Genomic DNA, 21,145 nt, shown 5'->3' with positions numbered 1-21,145 from the left:
AGTCGAGCAGCACCTGGGAAAGGTCCGGGCCGCTCTGGGCGAGCTCATCGTCGGACGACTCGCCCGGCCCGGTCCCCTGGCCGCCCGACCCGTCGAGGGGTAACGCCACCGACAAAGGATCCGTCCCCGCTGCGGGTCGTCCCGCGACCCCCCCCACGGGCAGGGTCTCGTCCCCATCCCCGGGAGGCACGAGCCGGGCAGACGCTTCTGCCTCAGCTTCCCCAGGGACAGGCGACCCCTGCCGTTCGCCCGTAGTAGTGTCAGCGGTGGGGTGGGGCGCAGTGTCCGCGGCGGGCGACGACTCCCCCTGACCGGAGGGGCCTTCCACCTCCCTGTCCCCCCCCTCGTCCCGGGAGTCGCGCCTTCGCTTGAGCGCGGAGGGGTAGAGGGAAGCCTCCATGTCTTCAGGGGCCTCCCCTGCTCCTTCCAGAGGAGCGAGTTCTTTGGGTCCTCCGGACCCAAGCCCGGCCGCAGGTTCTGGCGGTCCCGCCTCGGCGGTCACGGCCGCGGGCTCAGGCACGGGGTCCCCCCCCGCTCCGCACTCCACTATCAGCGCCGCGATGCTCTCGGGCGTCAGGGGGTCCATGTTAAAGGGCACGCCCTCCTCGGGGGGACCCACCCTACGGTGTTTATTTTTCCCCAGCGCCTTTTTCCCGACCGGACATCCCTCCTCCCCCCCGCCGGAGGCCTGGATGACGATGGCCTCCGACGACGACCGCGCCCCGTTAGCTTTTATTTGGGAGGGAGCGCGGCTAGACCCGGAGGGAGGAGCGGCGGCGGCGCCAGCCTTGGCCGCGCCGGATGACTTGGCGGCATTGGAGGCGGGGCAGTTTTTCCGCACGTGCCCCACCTCCCTACAGGCGTGGCACCGCACGCCGTCCGTGGTCCAAAAGACGCGGTACGGGGTCCCCCCGTGGAGGACCGTGAAAGCCCCATCCGTCTCCCCCTCCCGCGCCAGCTGAACGAAGGCTTGGCGCCGGAAGGAGAAGACATGGCGAAGGCTGCCTTCCCGGAGCCCGAGCGGGATCGGGGAAATGCCCGACCTCACCTCCCCGAGTTGACGTAGGTGGGGGAGGAGGAGCTCACCGGTGATATAGGGCGGGACGTTCGACAGAACGACCCTCTGCGCGGTGGCCTCCAGCGGGTCCAGCGGCAGGAAAGTCCCGCCCACGGTGAGCCCCTGAGCGATGGCCAGGGCCACCGCCCGCTCGGACTGCAGGAAGAAGACAGCCTTCCCATACATTTTTGAGGCGGCGACTATGGCCGGAGGGCCGACAACCCCGGCCATAGCCTTGACGCACGCCTCAATAGTCATGTCGGGGTGGGTGTAGCTCTTCACCCCGAGCTTGATGGTCATCAATCGGAACGGCGACGGGGCAGCAGCAGCAGCGGGAGCGGCCGAGGCTTTGGCCGCCGCCGCCGCATATGTCATCGCCGGCCCCGTCGCCGCCGAAGAAGTGCTCGCCATCGTGGGGTGGTTTTCAGGAAGAGCCACACCCACCCCAAAAGTCACAGGCCCCAAGATGTTTAATGGCCTTGGTCGTTAGGTCTTTCCCAGAGCAGAGGGAGTGTAAATTAACTGGCCCGCCTCTCCCCTTGATGGTATTAATTGGGAGGGGGGCCCTTCCTTCCCTCTGCTCAATGGGTAATTAAAAAAAAGAAAAAGAGGTGCCTTTTGGAGAGGCAGAGAGAGGACAAGGAGAGAGAAAGAGGGGGATGGGAAGGAGGGAGGGGGCCGCAAAGGCAGGGTCCCCACTTAAGGTGTTGGTCGGTGGGTGGGCGTCGGCTGGGTGCACTCCCCCAATGGAAAACAAAGTCTTAAGCAGCTCTTCGGGCAGGGGGAGAAGACGTCTTCACCTGGGCAGGCTGGAAAAAGCCCAGGCTCAGCCCACACCAGGTCTTCTCGGTGTAGAGGAAACAAACTTCACCTGGGCAGGCTCCAGCCAACCCAGGCCAGGCTTCCGGCCCATCTTCCTTCCTCCCCCCGCCTACAATGCAAAGTCTTTAGGGGAGTGCACAAAGACACCCACCTGCAGATGTTTGAAAGTTGCAGCAGCTCCTCCCCTCCTTCCGAGTTGTAGCTGAGTGGTATTCTCTCCCCTCTCTCCCTCTCCTGGGCTGGAGGCCAAGTTGGGAGGCAGTGATGGAAGGCCTCCTGCAGTTGTAAAACTGGCCTCCTCCTCTGTCCTCTACTCCTCCCTCTCCAGGCACCTCTGTAGATGGTTTTAGGTTGCTGGTAGTGGTGGCCTGGGGTCACTCCTTCCTCTCCACTCCCAGGCCAAGGCAACCACCACCTCCTAAGCAGCAGGAACAGCAACAGCACAACCTGCTCCACAGACAGCAAGGAACAGACTGATCACCTTCACTTGTCAGTCTCCTGTGTTCATTGTTCCTAGTCTCTCCTCTTGTGTTAAATCAAATCAAATCAAAAAACAAATATAACTAAAAAACCAGTAACTTTTAAAAACTCAAATCAGAGATTAAATTAAAATTTGGTCATCTGGACCTATTATGCACTCCAGTCCCCGCGGCGCCCACCGGTCACGAAATTGCTCGAGCGTGCCGGCGGAGCCCGCGTGCTCCATCTCCAGGGCCACCCGGGCGCGAACATGGCCGCGGAAGGGCGGGAGGCAATCAGGCCGGACGACCCCCTCGACCTCCCGCTGCCTGGACCGATTAATGGCTTTCTTGGCCAGGCCCAGGAGCAGGCCCACGAGGAGGTCCTCCAACCTGCCCGCTCCCCTCCGCACGGGGTGACCGTAGATCAGGAGCGTGGGACTGAAGTGCAACCAAAATTTGAGGAGCAGCCCCTTCAAAAAATGGAAGAGGGGCTGCAACCTCTCACACCCCATATATACGTGGAACACGGACTCCTCCAGACCGCAAAACAAACAGGCGGTCTGGGAGTCCGTGAACCTATTTAAAAATCTATTGCACGGAACTGCCCTGTGCAACACCCTCCAGGCCAAGTCCCCAATAGAACAAGGGAGGACTCCCGCATAGAGAGACCCCCATTGGGGACCTCCGTCTCCGTCCGGAGGTAAAACGGCACGCCACGGCGTGTCCGGACGGCAGGCGAAGATGGCAAAGTGGAAGGTGTGCAAGAGCAGCCCGTACAGGAAACCCCTCCGCGCAGAATGAAAAAGCACGGAGGGTATTTCCTCGAGACGGCTCAAGTTGTGAGGCATCGATCCCCGAGGGGAGTTTCGGGGCGAGGCGCCGATAAGGAATTCCGTCCGAACGGGAGTAAGCTCGGACGGGATCTCCCCACGCGCCCGAGCCGCCTCGACACACCTCGTGGCGTCGGGGGGCAACATCGCTTTCACCGCCCCGATGGCGCTGACCGCGAGCCGGACGTCGTCCCACGACATGCGTCGCGCCAGCTCATCTGGCGCCATCCAGCCCGCTCCCCCGCCATCGAGTAGGTCCCCGACTCTAGTCACCCTGCCAGGCACAGCCCTGCGCTCCGCCAGCCACCCGAACTCGCGGACGTGGAGGTGCGGATTCCTGAACAGCGGCTCCCGGAGGACAGCCGCCGCTCCTGACGGGGGAGAGCTCCGCCTGGAGGCGACGGAGTTCCAAACCCATAGCAGTTCCTGGTAAAAGACAGGCAGCTCCTGCAGGCTGGCACGCCTGCCGCCCACTTTCAGAAACAGGAGCTGCGTGTCGTAATTGAGGCCGTGCAGCTGGCGGAAGAAATGCGTCGCCAGCGCACACCATCTTGGAGGATTCTCGACGTACAGGTATCTCTGCAGCGTCTGAAGACGGAAAGTCGCAGCCTGGGTGCGAAGGCACACCAGCGCCTGACCGCCCTCCCTAAGCGGGAGACTCAGAACCGCGGCAGCGACCCAGTGTATCCTGTTGTTCCAGAAGAAGTCGACGAGCTTCTTCTGTATCTTGGCGACAAACGCAGAGGGGGGGATCAGAGTAACCAACCGGTACCACAACATGGCGGCCACCAGTTGGTTTATGACCAACGCCCGACCCCTGTAGGACAACACTCGGAGCAATCCTGTCCAGCGTCCTAAGCGAGCGGTGACTTTGGCCTCCAGCTCGTGCCAGTTCGCCGGCCAGGCGTCCTCGGCCGGGCTGAGGTAGACTCCCAAGTAGAGGAGGTGCGTGGTACTCCAGGCGAAGGGCCCGAACTCCTCCGGCAGAGAGTCCACCTGCCACTGACCCACCAGGAGTCCAGAACATTTCCCCCAGTTGATCTTGGCGGAGGATGCGTCCGAGTAAATCTGCTGGCATTCCCGCATCCTCCGCAAGTCAACGGGATCCGTGACCACGAGGAGCACGTCATCGGCGTAAGCCGAGAGGACCACCTCCACGCCCGGCCCTCGCAGAGCCAATCCCGCCAACCTCTTCCGCAAGAGGCGCAGGAAAGGCTCCACGCAAATGGCATATAACTGGCCGGACATGGGGCATCCCTGACGCACCCCCCTCCCGAAGCGAAGGGGCGCCGTCAAGGACCCGTTAACTTTAATCAGACACTCCGCGGCAGCGTACAGAAGTCGGATCCGGGCGACGAAATGCGTCCCGAACCCGAAAGCGCGCAGAGTCCCGAAAAGATACTCGTGATCCACCCTGTCGAACGCCTTCTCCTGATCCAGGGAAAGGAAGGCGACCGACAGACCAGCCCTCTGGGAATGGTGGACCAGGTCCCGGACCAGATGGATGTTATCGTGAACGGTCCGGCCCGGGACCGTGTAGGACTGGTCGGGATGGATCATGCGGGCCAGCACGGCGCCAAGGCGAACAGACATGGCCCTGGCAAAGATTTTGTAATCCGTGCTGAGGAGGGAGACCGGGCGCCAGTTCTTGAGGAGGCGGAGATCACCCCTCTTAGGCAGCAGGACGATCACCGCCCTGCGCCACGAGAGGGGCATCTCCCCGGTCGCCAGACATTCCCCCAGGACCCGCACGTAGTCGCCCCCCAGGACGCCCCAGAACGCCCTGTGGAACTCCACGGTCAGCCCGTCCAGCCCCGGGGACTTCCCCCTGGAGAGCTGGCGGAGGGCGCCGGACAGCTCCTCCAAACTCAGAGGAGCGTCCAGTTTTTCGGCGCCCTCCAGGCCGACCTTCGGCAGGTCCTCCCACAAAACTCCGCGCGCGTCCTCGCTGGACGGATCCGGAGAGAACAGAGCCCCGTAATAGGCGCGGGTCTCCGCGCGGATTCCCTCCGGATCCGAGACCGGAGATCCGTCGTCGGCCAGCAGCTCCAAAAGCTGCTTACGGACCCCCCGTCTTTTTTCCAGCGAGTAGAAGAAGGGGGAGCCGCGGTCCAGGTCCCGCAGGAACTGGATCCGCGACCTCACGTACGCGCCTCGGGACCCGACGAGCCGCAGGTCCTTCAGCGCGCCCTTCTTCTCTTCGTACGCCAGCCGCAGGGCCGGGTCCTCGGCGACTTGACCGAGACGGGACTCCAGGTCGAGCACCTCCTTCTCCAACTGCCCGACCCGGGCCTCCCGCCTCTTGGTCGACCCCTTCGCGTACTCCTGACAGAAGAGACGGATGTGAGCCTTGCCCACATCCCACCATAGCCTCAAGGAGGGGAAGCCCCCCTGCTTCCTTCTCCAGCCGGCCCAGAAAAGACCGAACGAATCCCGGAACCGCGCGTCCTCCAGCAGCAGGTTGTTAAAGTGCCAGTACGCGGACCGCCCCCCGGCGCGCGGCGGCACGAGCTCCGCCCACACCAGGTGGTGGTCCGTGCACGGCACCGGCCGCACGGAAGCCGCCGGAACGCAGGAGACGTACGCCCGGGAAATGTAGAGGCGGTCGATCCTGGACGCTCCTCCCCCAGACCTCACAAAAGTGAAGGCGCTGGAGTCGGGATGAAGATTACGCCAGACGTCCACCAAGTCGAGGGACCCGACCAGGTCCCTCAACTTCCCCACCGACGCCGGGCTCGGCTGGGTACCCGTGCGGTCCCTCGCCTCGAGGGTACAATTAAAATCCCCCCCGAGGACGACGCACTCGCCCGCGTCGACGGAGCCCAAAAGAGTGGACACTTCTTCAAAGAAGCGCGCTTGCTGCGCACCGGCCCGAGGGGCGTACACGTTCACTAGATGGAACGGCACGCCCCCCAGGCGAACAGTGACCTGGAGCAAGCGGCCCGGCACGAGCTCCTTGACCCCCAAGATCTCCGGCTGAAAATGCGGGGCCAACAAGATAGCCACCCCACTGGAAACACTGGAGAGGTGACTCATGTTGACCCCTCCTTGCCACTCCAGGAGCCACGTAGCCTCGTCTCCCGGAACGGTGTGGGTTTCTTGCAGGAAGCACACCGCATACTTCCCGTCCCGAAGGACCGAAAAGTTATGAAATCTGCGGCTAGCCTCCCTGCTGCCGTTGACGTTGAGGCTGGCTATGGTTATCTTCATTACAGAAGCACAACCAACCCCTACTTAAACCTAACGGGGGAAGGGAGGGCGGCCGCTAGTCGACCGCCACTCCCTTAGCAGCCCGGTGAGGAATGCTCGGAACCGACACAGCTCGGACGGGCTCACGCCCGCGTCCGCACCCATGGTCTTGTAGGCGACGCGGGCCGACCCGACGAGCAGCGCCAGCCCCGACCATCTGTCGAGGGCCTGCTGGGTCCTGCGGCGACCCTGGCTCGTGGCCACAAATTCCCGGAGCTCCCTGATGGGAATAAGAACGAGGGGGGTCCCGGCGAGGGGCGCGAGGTCATCCATCGCCTCGTCGGCGATGGACTCTAAGTCTTCCTCCGCCCCCACCACCGAGTCCCCGTCCTCCTCCGGGGGGTCGCCACCGGCGGCCGAACCGTCCGCCACGCAGTGCGCGTCGGGCGGCCCGGCCGCGACAGCCGGCCCCGCCTCCGCCCCGATCCCACCCCCAGGATCGGTAGCGGAGGATTCCCCCCCGGGCTCCTTTAGGGGGGCCGGGCCAGAAGGCGGCGGCGGCCCGGAGACCCCCTCCACCCCAGGCACCGGAACGACCGGAGAGACCGGAGAGACGGGAGAACACGCGTACCCGATCGTCTCCAAGTCGCCCGGCGCCGGAGACACAGACGGAGGGTCCCCCTCCACCACGCCACCGGCCTCCGACCCAGCAGACGGGGTAAATTTTCCACAAACCTCGACAAAGTCGAGCAGCACCTGGGAAAGGTCCGGGCCGCTCTGGGCGAGCTCATCGTCGGACGACTCGCCCGGCCCGGTCCCCTGGCCGCCCGACCCGTCGAGGGGTAACGCCACCGACAAAGGATCCGTCCCCGCCGCGGGTCGTCCCGCGACCCCCCCCACGGGCAGGGTCTCGTCCCCATCCCCGGGAGGCACGAGCCGGGCAGACGCTTCTGCCTCAGCTTCCCCAGGGACAGGCGACCCCTGCCGTTCGCCCGTAGTAGTGTCAGCAGTGGGGTGGGGCGCAGTGTCCGCGGCGGGCGACGACTCCCCCTGACCGGAGGGGCCTTCCACCTCCCTGTCCCCCCCCTCGTCCCGGGAGTCGCGCCTTCGCTTGAGCGCGGAGGGGTAGAGGGAAGCCTCCATGTCTTCAGGGGCCTCCCCTGCTCCTTCCAGAGGAGCGAGTTCTTTGGGTCCTCCGGACCCAAGCCCGGCCGCAGGTTCTGGCGGTCCCGCCTCGGCGGTCACGGCCGTGGGCTCAGGCACGGGGTCCCCCCCCGCTCCGCACTCCACTATCAGCGCCGCGATGCTCTCGGGCGTCAGGGGGTCCATGTTAAAGGGCACGCCCTCCTCGGGGGGACCCACCCTACGGTGTTTATTTTTCCCCAGCGCCTTTTTCCCGACCGGACATCCCTCCTCCCCCCCGCCGGAGGCCTGGATGACGATGGCCTCCGACGACGACCGCGCCCCGTTAGCTTTTATTTGGGAGGGAGCGCGGCTAGACCCGGAGGGAGGAGCGGCGGCGGCGCCAGCCTTGGCCGCGCCGGATGACTTGGCGGCCTTGGAGGCGGGGCAGTTTTTCCGCACGTGCCCCACCTCCCTACAGGCGTGGCACCGCACGCCGTCCGTGGTCCAAAAGACGCGGTACGGGGTCCCCCCGTGGAGGACCGTGAAAGCCCCATCCGTCTCCCCCTCCCGCGCCAGCTGAACGAAGGCTTGGCGCCGGAAGGAGAAGACATGGCGAAGGCTGCCTTCCCGGAGCCCGAGCGGGATCGGGGAAATCCCCGACCTCACCTCCCCGAGTTGACGTAGGTGGGGGAGGAGGAGCTCACCGGTGATATAGGGCGGGACGTTCGACAGAACGACCCTCTGCGCGGTGGCCTCCAGCGGGTCCACCGGCAGGAAAGTCCCGCCCACGGTGAGCCCCTGAGCGATGGTCAGGGCCACCGCCCGCTCGGACTGCAGGAAGAAGACAGCCTTCCCATACATTTTTGAGGCGGCGACTATGGCCGGAGGGCCGACAACCCCGGCCATAGCCTTGACGCACGCCTCAATAGTCATGTCGGGGTGGGTGTAGCTCTTCACCCCGAGCTTGATGGTCATCAATCGGAACGGCGACGGGGCAGCAGCAGCAGCGGGAGCGGCCGAGGCTTTGGCCGCCGCCGCCGCATATGTCATCGCCGGCCCCGTCGCCGCCGAAGAAGTGCTCGCCATCGTGGGGTGGTTTTCAGGAAGAGCCACACCCACCCCAAAAGTCACAGGCCCCAAGATGTTTAATGGCCTTGGTCGTTAGGTCTTTCCCAGAGCAGAGGGAGTGTAAATTAACTGGCCCGCATCTCCCCTTGATGGTATTAATTGGGAGGGGGGCCCTTCCTTCCCTCTGCTCAATGGGTAATTAAAAAAAAGAAAAAGAGGTGCCTTTTGGAGAGGCAGAGAGAGGACAAGGAGAGAGAAAGAGGGGGATGGGAAGGAGGGGGGGGGCCGCAAAGGCAGGGTCCCCACTTAAGGTGTTGGTCGGTGGGTGGGCGTCGGCTGGGTGCACTCCCCCAATGGAAAACAAAGTCTTAAGCAGCTCTTCGGGCAGGGGGAGAAGACGTCTTCACCTGGGCAGGCTGGAAAAAGCCCAGGCTCAGCCCACACCAGGTCTTCTCGGTGTAGAGGAAACAAACTTCACCTGGGCAGGCTCCAGCCAACCCAGGCCAGGCTTCCGGCCCGTCTTCCTTCCTCCCCCCGCCTACAATGCAAAGTCTTTAGGGGAGTGCACAAAGACACCCACCTGCAGATGTTTGAAAGTTGCAGCAGCTCCTCCCCTCCTTCCGAGTTGTAGCTGAGTGGTATTCTCTCCCCTCTCTCCCTCTCCTGGGCTGGAGGCCAAGTTGGGAGGCAGTGATGGAAGGCCTCCTGCAGTTGTAAAACTGGCCTCCTCCTCTGTCCTCTACTCCTCCCTCTCCAGGCACCTCTGTAGATTGTTTTAGGTTGCTGGTAGTGGTGGCCTGGGGTCACTCCTTCCTCTCCACTCCCAGGCCAAGGCAACCACCACCTCCTAAGCAGCAGGAACAGCAACAGCACAACCTGCTCCACAGACAGCAAGGAACAGACTGATCACCTTCACTTGTCAGTCTCCTGTGTTCATTGTTCCTAGTCTCTGGTGTTAATTGTTCCTAACCCTGTGTTAGTTTTTAATCACCTCTTTTGTTTGAACCCAAAAAAAATAAACCCTTAAACAAATAAACCCTTTAAATAACCCGATTAATCAAATTAAAATTTGGCCTCTTAGATCGATTACGCACTCCAGTCCCCGCGGCGCCCACCGGTCACGAAAGAGCTCGAGCTCGCCGGCGGACACCGCGTGCTCCATCTCCAGGGCCACCCGGCCGCGAACATGGCCGCGGAAGAGAGGGAGGCAATCCGGCCGGACGACCCCCTCGGCCGCCCGCTGCCTGGACCAATTGATGGCTTTCTTGGCCAGGCCCAGGAGCAGGCCCACGAGGAGGTCCTCCGACCTGGCCGCTCCCCTCCGCACCGGGTGACCGTAGATCAAGAGCGTGGGACTGAAGTGCAACCAAAATTTGAGGAGCAGCCCCTTCAAATAGTGAAAGAGGGGCTGCAACCTCCCACACCCCGTGTACACGTGAAAAACGGACTCCTCCAGACCGCAAAACAAACAAGCGGTCTGGGAGTCCGTAAACCTGCTTAAAAATCTATTGCACGGAACTGCTCTGTGCAACACCCTCCAGGCCAAATCCCCGATAGAACAGGGGAGGACTCCCGCATAGAGAGCCCCCCATTGGGGACCTCCGCCTCCGTCCGGAGGTAAAACGGCACGCCACGGCGTGTCCGGACGGCAGGCGAAGATGGCAAAGTGGAAGGTGTGCAAGAGCAGCCCGTACAGGAAACCCCTCCGCGCAGAATGAAAAAGCACGGAGGGTATTTCCTCGAGACGGCTCAAGTTGTGAGGCGCCGATCCCCGAGGGGAGTCTCGGGGCAAGGCGCCGATAAGGAATTCCATCCGAACGGGAGTAAGCTCGGACGGGATCTCCCCACGTGCCCGAGCCGCCTCGATGCACCTCGTGGCGCCGGGGGGCAACATCGCTTTCACCGCCCCGATGGCATCGACCGCGAGCCGGACGTCGACCCACGACATGCGTCGCGCCAGCTCCTCTGGCGCCATCCAGCCCGCTCCTCCGCCATCGAGTAGGTCCCCGACTCTAGTCACCCTGCCAGGCACAGCCCTGCGCTCCGCCAGCCACCCGAACTCGCGGACGTGGAGGTGCGGATTCCTGAACAGCGGCTCCCGGAGGACAGCCGCCGCTCCTGACGGGGGAGAGCTCCGCCTGGAGGCGACGGAGTTCCAAACCCATAGTAGTTCCTGGCAAAAGACAGGCAGCTCCCGCAGGCTCTCACGCCTGCCGCTCACCTCCAAAAACAGGAGCTGCGTGTCGTAATTGAGGCCGTGCAGCTGGCGGAAAAAATACGTCGCCAGCGCACACCATCTTGGAGGATTCTCGACGTACAGGTATCTCTGCAGCGTCCGAAGACGGAAAGTCGCAGCCTGGGTGCGGAGGCACACCAACGCCTGACCGCCCTCCCTAAGCGGGAGACTCAGAACCGCGGCAGCGACCCAGTGTATCCTGTTGTTCCAGAAGAAGTCGACGAGCTTCTTCTGTATCTTGGCGACAAACGCAGGGGGGGGGATCAGAGTAACCAACCGGTACCACAACATGGCGGCCACCAGTTGGTTTATGACCAACGCCCGACCCCTGTAGGACAACACTCGGAGCAATCCTGTCCAGCGTCCTAAGCGAGCGGTGACTTTGGCCTCCAGCTCGTGCCAGTTCGCCGGCCAGGCGTCCTCGGCCGGGCTGAGGTAGACTCCCAAGTAGAGGAGGTGCGTGGTACTCCAGGCGAAGGGCCCGAACTCCTCCGGCAGAGAGTCCACCTGCCACTGACCCACCAGGAGTCCAGAACATTTCCCCCAGTTGATCCTGGCGGAGGATGCATCCGAGTAAATCTGCTGGCATTCCCGCATCCTCCGCAAGTCAACGGGATCCGTGACCACGAGGAGCACGTCATCGGCGTAAGCCGAGAGGACCACCTCCACGCCCGGCCCTTGCAGAGCCAATCCCGCCAACCTCTTCCGCAAGAGGCGCAGGAAAGGCTCCACGCAAATGGCATATAACTGGCCGGACATGGGGCATCCCTGACGCACCCCCCTCCCGAAGCGAAGGGGCGCCGTCAAGGACCCGTTAACTTTAATCAGACACTCCGCGGCAGCGTACAGAAGTCGGATCCGGGCGACGAAATGCGTCCCGAACCCGAAAGCGCGCAGAGTCCCGAAAAGATACTCGTGATCCACCCTGTCGAACGCCTTCTCCTGATCCAGGGAAAGGAAGGCGACCGACAGACCAGCCCTCTGGGAATGGTGGACCAGGTCCCGGACCAGATGGATGTTATCGTGAATGGTCCGGCCCGGGACCGTGTAGGACTGGTCGGGATGGATCATGCGGGCCAGCACGGCGCCAAGGCGAACAGACATGGCCCTGGCAAAGATTTTGTAATCCGTGCTGAGGAGCGAGACCGGGCGCCAGTTCTTGAGGAGGCGGAGATCACCCTTCTTAGGCAGCAGGACGATCACCGCCCTGCGCCACGAGAGGGGCATCTCCCCGGTCGCCAGACATTCCCCCAGGACCCGCACGTAGTCGCCCCCCAGGACGCCCCAGAACGCCCTGTGGAACTCCACGGTCAGCCCGTCCAGCCCCGGGGACTTCCCCCTGGAGAGCTGGCGGAGGGCGCCGGACAGCTCCTCCAAACTCAGAGGAGCGTCCAGTTTTTCGGCGCCCTCCAGGCCGACCTTCGGCAGGTCCTCCCACAAAACTCCGCGCGCGTCCTCGCTGGACGGATCCGGAGAGAACAGAGCCCCGTAATAGGCGCGGGTCTCCGCGCGGATTCCCTCCGGATCCGAGACCGGAGATCCGTCGTCGGCCAGCAGCTCCAAAAGCTGCTTACGGACCCCCCGTCTTTTTTCCAGCGAGTAGAAGAAGGGGGAGCCGCGGTCCAGGTCCCGCAGGAACTGGATCCGCGACCTCACGTACGCGCCTCGGGACCCGACGAGCCGCAGGTCCTTCAGCGCGCCCTTCTTCTCTTCGTACGCCAGCCGCAGGGCCGGGTCCTCGGCGACTTGACCGAGACGGGACTCCAGGTCGAGCACCTCCTTCTCCAACTGCCCGACCCGGGCCTCCCGCCTCTTGGTCGACCCCTTCGCGTACTCCTGACAGAAGAGACGGATGTGAGCCTTGCCCACATCCCACCATAGCCTCAAGGAGGGGAAGCCCCCCTGCTTCCTTCTCCAGCCGGCCCAGAAAAGACCGAACGAATCCCGGAACCGCGCGTCCTCCAGCAGCAGGTTGTTAAAGTGCCAGTACGCGGACCGCCCCCCGGCGCGCGGCGGCACGAGCTCCGCCCACACCAGGTGGTGGTCCGTGCACGGCACCGGCCGCACGGAAGCCGCCGGAACGCAGGAGACGTACGCCCGGGAAATGTAGAGGCGGTCGATCCTGGACGCTCCTCCCCCAGACCTCACAAAAGTGAAGGCGCTGGAGTCGGGATGAAGATTACGCCAGACGTCCACCAAGTCGAGGGACCCGACCAGGTCCCTCAACTTCCCCACCGACGCCGGGCTCGGCTGGGTACCCGTGCGGTCCCTCGCCTCGAGGGTACAATTAAAATCCCCCCCGAGGACGACGCACTCGCCCGCGTCGACGGAGCCCAAAAGAGTGGACACTTCTTCAAAGAAGCGCGCTTGCTGCGCACCGGCCCGAGGGGCGTACACGTTCACTAGATGGAACGGCACGCCCCCCAGGCGAACGGTGACCTGGAGCAAGCGGCCCGGCACGAGCTCCTTGACCCCCAAGATCTCCGGCTGAAAATGCGGGGCCAACAAGATAGCCACCCCACTGGAAACACTGGAGAGGTGACTCATGTTGACCCCTCCTTGCCACTCCAGGAGCCACGTAGCCTCGTCTCCCGGAACGGTGTGGGTTTCTTGCAGGAAGCACACCGCATACTTCCCGTCCCGAAGGACCGAAAAGTTATGAAATCTGCGGCTAGCCTCCCTGCTGCCGTTGACGTTGAGGCTGGCTATGGTTATCTTCATTTCAGAAGCACAACCAACCCCTACTTAAAACTAACGGGGGAAGGGAGGGCGGCCGCTAGTCGACCGCCACTCCCTTAGCAGCCCGGTGAGGAATGCTCGGAACCGACACAGCTCGGACGGGCTCACGCCCGCGTCCGCACCCATGGTCTTGTAGGCGACGCGGGCCGACCCGACGAGCAGCGCCAGCCCCGACCATCTGTCGAGGGCCTGCTGGGTCCTGCGGCGACCCTGGCTCGTGGCCACAAATTCCCGGAGCTCCCTGATGGGAATAAGAACGAGGGGGGGCCCGGCGAGGGGCGCGAGGTCATCCATCGCCTCGTCGGCGATGGACTCTAAGTCTTCCTCCGCCCCCACCACCGAGTCCCCGTCCTCCTCCGGGGGGTCGCCACCGGCGGCCGAACCGTCCGCCACGCAGTGCGCGTCGGGCGGCCCGGCCGCGACAGCCGGCCCCGCCTCCGCCCCGATCCCACCCCCAGGATCGGTAGCGGAGGATTCCCCCCCGGGCTCCTCTAGGGGGGCCGGGCCAGCAGGCGGCGGCGGTTCGGAGATCCCCTCCGCCCCAGGCGCCGGAACGACTGGGGAGGCCGGAGAGATCGGAGAATACAAAAACCGGACCTCCTCCAAGTCGCCCGGCGCCGGAGACACAGACCGAGGGCCCTCCTCAGCGACACCACCGGCCTCCGACCCAGCAGACGGGGGAAAATTCTGACACACCTCGACGAGGTCGAGCAGCACCTGGGAAAAATCCGGGTCGTTCTGGGCGAGCTCGTCCTCAGACGACTCGCCCGACCCGGTCCCCTGGCCGCCCGACCCGTCGAGGGGCAATGCCGCCAGCAATGGCTCAATAACCGCCGCGGGTTGTTCCGCGACCCCCCCCCACGGGCAGGGTCTCGTCCCCATCCCTGGGAGGCACGAGCTGGGCAGACGCTTCTGCCTCAGCCTCCCCAGGGACAGGCGACCCCTGCCGTTCGCCCGTAATGGTGTTAGCGGTGGGGTGGGGCGCAGTGCCCGCGGCGGGCGACGACTCCCCCTGACCGGAGGGACCTTCCTCCGCCCGGTCCTCCTCCTCATCCAGGGGGTCGCGCCTTCTTTTCAGCGCAGAGGGGTAAAGGGAGGCCTCCATTTCCTCAGGGGCCTCCCCTGCTCCTTCTGGTGGAGCGAGTTCTTTGGGTCCCCCGGGCCCGAGCCCGGCCGCAGGTTCTGGCGTGACCGCCTCGGCGGTCGCGGCCACAGGCTCGGGCACGAGGTCCCCCCCACCTCCGCACTCCGCGATTATCGCGATTACGCGCTCGGGCGTCAGGGCCTCCAAATTCAGGGGGACGCCCTCCGCGGGGGGACCCACCCTACAGTTTCTGGTCTTGTCCCGCGCCTTCTTTCTGACCGGACCTCCCTCCTCCCCCCCGCCGGAGGCCTGGATGTCGTTGGCCTCCGACGACGACCGCGCCCCGGTAGCATTCGATTGAGCGGGGGCGCGGCTAGACCCGGAAGGAGGAGCGGCGACGGCGCCAGCCTTGGCCACGCCAGATGACTTGGCGGCCTTGGAGGTGGGGCAGTTTTTGCGCACGTGCCCCACCTCCCTACAGGCGTGGCACCGCACGCCGTCCGTCGTCCAGAAGACGCGGTACGAGGTCCCCCCGTGGAGGACCGTGAAAGCCCCGTCCGTCTCCCCCTCCCGCGCCAGCTGGACGAAGGCCTGGCGCCGGAAGGAGAAGACATGGCGAAGGCTGCCTTCCCGGAGCCCGAGCGGGATCGGGGAAATCCCCGACCTCACCTCCCCGAGTTGACGAAGGTGGGGGAGGAGGAGCTCACCGGTGATATAGGGCGGGACATTTGACAAGACGACCCTCTGCGCGGTGGCCTCCAGCGGGTCCACCGGCAGGAAAGTCCCGCCCACGGTGAGCCCCTGGGCGATGGCCAGGGCCACCGCCCACTCGGACTCCAGGAAGAAGACAGCCTTCCCGTACATTTTTGAGGCGGCGACTATGGCCGGAGGGCCGACAACCCCGGCCATAGCCTTCACGCACACCTCAATAGTCATGTCGGGGTGGGTGTAGCTCTTCACCCCGAGCTTGATGGTCATCAAGCGGAACGGCGATGGGGCAGCAGCAGCAGCGGGAGCGGCCGAGGCTTTGGCCGCCGCCGCCGCATATGTCATCGCCGGCCCCGTCGCCGCCGAAGAAGTGCTCGCCATCGTGGGGCGGTTTTAAAGAAGAGCCACACCCACCCCAAAAGTCACAGGCCCCGAGATGTTAATGGCCTCGGTTATTATGTTTTTCCCAGAGCAGAGGGAGTGTAAATTAACTGGCCCGCCTCTCCCCTTGATGGTATTAATTGGGAGGGGGGCCCTTCCTTCCCTCTGCTCAATGGGTAATTGGAAAAAATAAGAAAAAGAAAAAGAGGTGCCTTTTGGAGAGGCAGAGAGAGGACAAGGAGAGAGAAAGAGGGGGATGGGAAGGAGGGAGGGGGATGGGAAGGAGGGGAGGGGGATGGGAAGGAGGGGGGGGGCCGCAAAGGCAGGGTCCCCACTTAAGGTGTTGGTCGGTGGGTGGGCGTCGGCTGGGTGCACTCCCCCGATGGAAAACAAAGTCTTAAGCAGCTCTTCGGGCAGGGGGAGAAGACGTCTTCACCTGGGCAGGCTGGAAAAAGCCCAGGCTCAGCCCACACCAGGTCTTCTCGGTGTAGAGGAAACAAACTTCACCTGGGCAGGCTCCAGCCAACCCAGGCCAGGCTTCCGGCCCGTCTTCCTTCCTCCCCCCGCCTACAATGCAAAGTCTTTAGGGGAGTGCACAAAGACACCCACCTGCAGATGTTTGAAAGTTGCAGCAGCTCCTCCCCTCCTTCCGAGTTGTAGCTGAGTGGTATTCTCTCCCCTCTCTCCCTCTCCTGGGCTGGAGGCCAAGTTGGGAGGCAGTGATGGAAGGCCTCCTGTAGTTGTAAAACTGGCCTCCTCCTCTGTCCTCTACTCCTCCCTCTCCAGGCACCTCTGTAGATGGTTTTAGGTTGCTGGTAGTGGTGGCCTGGGGTCACTCCTTCCTCTCCACTCCCAGGCCAAGGCAACCACCACCTCCTAAGCAGCAGGAACAGCAACAGCACAACCTGCTCCACAGACAGCAAGGAACAGACTGATCACCTTCACTTGTCAGTCTCCTGTGTTCATTGTTCCTAGTCTCTCCTCTTATGTTAAATCAATCAAATCAAAAAACAAATATAACTAAAAAAAAAACCAGTAACTTTTAAAAAACACAAATCAGAAATTAAATTAAAATTTGGTCATTTGGACCTATTATGCACTCCAGTCCCCGCGGCGCCCACCGGTCACGAAATTGCTCGAGCGTGCCGGCGGAGACCGCGTGCTCCATCTCCAGGGCCACCCGGGCGCGAACATGGCCGCGGAAGGGCGGGAGGCAATCAGGCCGGACGACCCCCTCGACCGCCCGCTGCCTGGACCGATTAATGGCTTTCTTGGCCAGGCCCAGGAGCAGGCCCACGAGGAGGTCCTCCAACCTGCCCGCTCCCCTCCGCACGGGGTGACCGTAGATCAGGAGCGTGGGACTGAAGTGCAACCAAAATTTGAGGAGCAGCCCCTTCAAAAAATGGAAGAGGGGCTGCAACCTCTCACACCCCATATATACGTGGAACACGGACTCCTCCAGACCGCAAAACAAACAGGCGGTCTGGGAGTCCGTGAACCTATTTAAAAATCTATTGCACGGAACTGCCCTGTGCAACACCCTCCAGGCCAAGTCCCCGATAGAACAAGGGAGGACTCCCGCATAGAGAGACCCCCATTGGGGACCTCCGTCTCCGTCCGGAGGTAAAACGGCACGCCACGGCGTGTCCGGACGGCAGGCGAAGATGGCAAAGTGGAAGGTGTGCAAGAGCAGCCCGTACAGGAAACCCCTCCGCGCAGAATGAAAAAGCACGGAGGGTATTTCCTCGAGACGGCTCAAGTTGTGAGGCACCGATCCCCGAGGGGAGTTTCGGGGCGAGGCGCCGATAAGGAATTCCGTCCGAACGGGAGTAAGCTCGGACGGGATCTCCCCACGCGCCCGAGCCGCCTCGACACACCTCGTGGCGTCGGGGGGCAACATCGCTTTCACCGCCCCGATGGCGCTGACCGCGAGCCGGACGTCGTCCCACGACATGCGTCGCGCCAGCTCCTCTGGCGCCATCCAGCCCGCTCCCCCGCCATCGAGTAGGTCCCCGACTCTAGTCACCCTGCCAGGCACAGCCCTGCGCTCCGCCAGCCACCCGAACTCGCGGACGTGGAGGTGCGGATTCCTGAACAGCGGCTCCCGGAGGACAGCCGCCGCTCCTGACGGGGGAGAGCTCCGCCTGGAGGCGACGGAGTTCCAAACCCATAGCAGTTCCTGGTAAAAGACAGGCAGCTCCTGCAGGCTGGCACGCCTGCCGCCCACTTTCAGAAACAGGAGCTGCGTGTCGTAATTGAGGCCGTGCAGCTGGCGGAAAAAATGCGTCGCCAGCGCACACCATCTTGGAGGATTCTCGACGTACAGGTATCTCTGCAGCGTCCGAAGACGGAAAGTCGCAGCCTGGGTGCGAAGGCACACCAGCGCCTGACCGCCCTCCCTAAGCGGGAGACTCAGAACCGCGGCAGCGACCCAGTGCATCCTGTTGTTCCAGAAGAAGTCGACGAGCTTCTTCTGCATCTTGGCGACAAACGCAGGGGGGGGGATCAGAGTAACCAACCGGTACCACAACATGGCGGCCACCAGTTGGTTTATGACCAACGCCCGACCCCTGTAGGACAACACTCGGAGCAATCCTGTCCAGCGTCCTAAGCGAGCGGTGACTTTGGCCTCCAGCTCGTGCCAGTTCGCCGGCCAGGCGTCCTCGGCCGGGCTGAGGTAGACTCCCAAGTAGAGGAGGTGCGTGGTGCTCCAGGCGAAGGGCCCAAACTCCTCCGGCAGAGAGTCCACCTGCCACTGACCCACCAGGAGTCCAGAACATTTCCCCCAGTTGATCCTGGCGGAGGATGCGTCCGAGTAAATCTGCTGGCATTCCCGCATCCTCCGCAAGTCAACGGGATCCGTGACCACGAGGAGCACGTCATCGGCGTAAGCCGAGAGGACCACCTCCACGCCCGGCCCTCGCAGAGCCAATCCCGCCAACCTCTTCCGCAAGAGGCGCAGGAAAGGCTCCACGCAAATGGCATATAACTGGCCGGACATGGGGCATCCCTGACGCACCCCCCTCCCGAAGCGAAGGGGCGCCGTCAAGGACCCGTTAACTTTAATCAGACACTCCGCGGCAGCGTACAGAAGTCGGATCCGGGCGACGAAATGCGTCCCGAACCCGAAAGCGCGCAGAGTCCCGAAAAGATACTCGTGATCCACCCTGTCGAACGCCTTCTCCTGATCCAGGGAAAGGAAGGCGACCGACAGACCAGCCCTCTGGGAATGGTGGACCAGGTCCCGGACCAGATGGATGTTATCGTGAACGGTCCGGCCCGGGACCGTGTAGGACTGGTCGGGATGGATCATGCGGGCCAGCACGGCGCCAAGGCGAACAGACATGGCCCTGGCAAAGATTTTGTAATCCGTGCTGAGGAGGGAGACCGGGCGCCAGTTCTTGAGGAGGCGGAGATCACCCCTCTTAGGCAGCAGGACGATCACCGCCCTGCGCCACGAGAGGGGCATCTCCCCGGTCGCCAGACATTCCCCCAGGACCCGCACGTAGTCGCCCCCCAGGACGCCCCAGAACGCCCTGTGGAACTCCACGGTCAGCCCGTCCAGCCCCGGGGACTTCCCCCTGGAGAGCTGGCGGAGGGCGCCGGACAGCTCCTCCAAACTCAGAGGAGCGTCCAGTTTTTCGGCGCCCTCCAGGCCGACCTTCGGCAGGTCCTCCCACAAAACTCCGCGCGCGTCCTCGCTGGACGGATCCGGAGAGAACAGAGCCCCGTAATAGGCGCGGGTCTCCGCGCGGATTCCCTCCGGATCCGAGACCGGAGATCCGTCGTCGGCCAGCAGCTCCAAAAGCTGCTTACGGACCCCCCGTCTTTTTTCCAGCGAGTAGAAGAAGGGGGAGCCGCGGTCCAGGTCCCGCAGGAACTGGATCCGCGACCTCACGTACGCGCCTCGGGACCCGACGAGCTGCAGGTCCTTCAGCGCGCCCTTCTTCTCTTCGTACGCCAGCCGCAGGGCCGGGTCCTCGGCGACTTGACCGAGACGGGACTCCAGGTCGAGCACCTCCTTCTCCAACTGCCCGACCCTGGCCTCCCGCCTCTTGGTCGACCCCTTCGCGTACTCCTGACAGAAGAGACGGATGTGAGCCTTGCCCACATCCCACCATAGCCTCAAGGAGGGGAAGCCCCCCTGCTTCCTTCTCCAGCCGGCCCAGAAAAGACCGAACGAATCCCGGAACCGCGCGTCCTCCAGCAGCAGGTTGTTAAAGTGCCAGTACGCGGACCGCCCCCCGGCGCGCGGCGGCACGAGCTCCGCCCACACCAGGTGGTGGTCCGTGCACGGCACCGGCCGCACGGAAGCCGTCGGAACGCAGGAGACGTACGCCCGGGAAATGTAGAGGCGGTCGATCCTGGACGCTCCTCCCCCAGACCTCACAAAGGTGAAGGCGCTGGAGTCGGGATGGAGATTACGCCAGACGTCCACCAAGTCGAGGGACCCGACCAGGTCCCTCAACTTCCCCACCGACGCCGGGCTCGGCTGGGTACCCGTGCGGTCCCTGGCCTCGAGGGTACAATTAAAATCCCCCCCGAGGACGACGCACTCGCCCGCGTCGACGGAGCCCAAAAGAGTGGACACTTCTTCAAAGAAGCGCGCTTGCTGCGCACCGGCCCGAGGGGCGTACACGTTCACTAGATGGAACGGCACGCCCCCCAGGCGAACGGTGACCTGGAGCAAGCGGCCCGGCACGAGCTCCTTGACCCCCAAGATCTCCGGCTGAAAATGCGGGGCCAACAAGATAGCCACCCCACTGGAAACACTGGAGAGGTGACTCATGTTGACCCCTCCTTGCCACTCCAGGAGCCACGTAGCCTCGTCTCCCGGAACGGTGTGGGTTTCTTGCAGGAAGCACACCGCATACTTCCCGTCCCGAAGGACCGAAAAGTTATGAAATCTGCGGCTAGCCTCCCTGCTGCCGTTGACGTTGAGGCTGGCTATGGTTATCTTCATTACAGAAGCACAACCAACCCCTACTTAAACCTAACGGGGGAAGGGAGGGCGGCCGCTAGTCGACCGCCACTCCCTTAGCAGCCCGGTGAGGAATGCTCGGAACCGACACAGCTCGGACGGGCTCACGCCCGCGTCCGCACCCATGGTCTTGTAGGCGACGCGGGCCGACCCGACGAGCAGCGCCAGCCCCGACCATCTGTCGAGGGCCTGCTGGGTCCTGCGGCGACCCTGGCTCGTAGCCACAAATTCCCGGAGCTCCCTGATGGGAATAAGAACGAGGGGGGTCCCGGCGAGGGGCGCGAGGTCATCCATCGCCTCGTCGGCGATGGACTCTAAGTCTTCCTCCGCCCCCACCACCGAGTCCCCGTCCTCCTCCGGGGGGTCGCCACCGGCGGCCGGACCGTCCGCCACGCAGTGCGCGTCGGGCGGCCCGGCCGCGACAGCCGGCCCCGCCTCCGCCCCGATCCCACCCCCAGGATCGG

This window comes from Somniosus microcephalus, chromosome 4, assembly GCF_052327205.1.
Source record: "Somniosus microcephalus isolate GS21.2 chromosome 4, FLI_Smic_1.0, whole genome shotgun sequence".
NCBI classification, from domain to species: Eukaryota; Metazoa; Chordata; class Chondrichthyes; order Squaliformes; family Somniosidae; genus Somniosus; species Somniosus microcephalus.
This window is presented reverse-complemented; position numbering follows the sequence as displayed.